Genomic DNA, 2,041 nt, shown 5'->3' with positions numbered 1-2,041 from the left:
ACACTTCTACCGTGGCATCAGAAGGTCACAATAGTGATCACAATGGTTTCCAAAAGCGATCAGCATTTGCTTTCGGTTTCTTGTAATTTCTGTATCATCTGGTATAGTCAGATCATTAGTTGCGCCTTGTTACTTCCGATCGCTAATTCTGCGATTATACGCGCTAAGGATTACCCCTTAGCTGTTGATCTTTGGTCAAAATCTGATATCATTACACTTGACAGTCTTGTCGGCTGTCTACCTTCACATATTCGGGACATTCCAAACACCCAAGGAGACATATGGAAGCCGCCGCCAATAACCCTGTCGTTTGCCGTCCAAACAAAAATAGATCCGCCCAACCAGATGCCCCAATAGCCCTTCGGCATTCCATAAGTGGCGGATACATGTAGTGTCTGCTGGGCCGGATGGATCAGTAAATGAATACCGATGCAAGTGACCCTCGATGAATAAATATCGGGCGCGATCACATCGAATTAGGGTGTGACAAAGCCAACGACGTGAAGGATAGTTGATCTTAACCCCGCTCCATGACAAACAGGGTACTGTTAGTTTACGTCCAGTATGCTTTGCCAGATCCTGCTGCTGCGTGCTTCAGCTGACCGTTGTTATCCTGGAGCTATCCACTCATTTTACATCCTACCTGGTCACCATATTTCAGAAGCATCTATCCACAGCAAACCATTCATGATTCCATGTCGTCCGCACGTATTTGATGGCTCTATAACGCATTGGCTTACCCATTTTGCTATGGATTGCAACTGAATATGCTCCAATTCATTGTCTTATAAGAAGGATTCACGGAATGATAGGATCGAGGCTTTAGTCCAAGTTTCCAGGGTCGGTTTTGGTGTTGTCGTTCAGCTGCAGTGGGACATGTGGAACCCGATCAAATGCTTTTGAGAATTCAATGAGTCCCCCGTCCTTGGCTTGAGTTAAGCCGTCCATAAATACGAGCATGCTTGTCAATCAAGAACGGTTTGGGGTGCCCCAGCTGGAATGTTTACTATGTGCCAATGATCTCAGGGAGTGTATCATCCGTTATGTTGACAATGAAATTCCCCACGTTTATTATGTCCCGATTTGTTATCCCCGCCCCATTTTTGGGTTTAGTGTATACATACGAACTGACGTTTGTTTGTCCTTACCACTTCACCCATTTCGCCTTGAGGTCATCCGGCCATTTGTACTGACTTTGCCTCCCTGGCTTTGCACGTTTGAAGTCCAAGCGGACTGTTTGTTTTGGACGCGTATCTACTGTCGAGGTTTGTACAAGTTGTGAATTTCTCTTACCCTAGTAGTACCGTATAGAAACCCAGCTCCGACTTTGTTTTGCCTACCCGGAGGTTCTGGTATTACGCGTCACTCGAAGATACCGTTCGACCGTTACAGGGAGTGTGCGTGTTTTTCTTTGCTAACAGATGCCTCTCGATTGCGTTTGGTGCCCAAACAGTTGACATCACGATGAAAATCGTAACTCATTAGGTAACCCTCCAGAAAGAAAAAATTAATGTTTAGCGGATTGCCGATAGTTTAATCGGGTGCACTGCGCAAGAGAGAGTTCACCGACCCCCGCGACTGGAAACAGTGGGCGAGTCATCCAGAATGAAAAATGAAGAGATCCTCGTCTAGTTTTGTACTTTTTTGCATCTGAATACCATTTGGTTCGCCTTTCAGACCGGTCCTTCGGTATGGTTTACCTGAACCTCTTTCTGTCAACCAAGCTTAACAGAAACCAGTTGAAGGGCCCCAGCGCAACGTTTTCAAAGTTTATCCTACTCAGGTTATCTGAAACGCCTTATTTTTTCCAGAATGAGGGCTTTGCCGATGATGCCTTATCTACATAATAATAATAATGTTTATTACCAACTTGTGGGTGGCATAACGTCTGGCATGATCATAGTTTTACAGTCAGAATGGAGCATGACTGAGGGATTGGTGGGTTAGGTAATTGACCGGAGTCACAACGAGCAAAAGTGGCCAGCGGCTCGACGCACAATGCATTTTTCTGCAAAACCCCTGCGGGTGAAATAAAAACTTT

The sequence above is a fragment of the Opisthorchis viverrini genome (assembly GCF_000715545.1).
Source record: "Opisthorchis viverrini unplaced genomic scaffold opera_v5_245, whole genome shotgun sequence".
Classification (NCBI taxonomy): domain Eukaryota; kingdom Metazoa; phylum Platyhelminthes; class Trematoda; order Opisthorchiida; family Opisthorchiidae; genus Opisthorchis; species Opisthorchis viverrini.
This window is presented reverse-complemented; position numbering follows the sequence as displayed.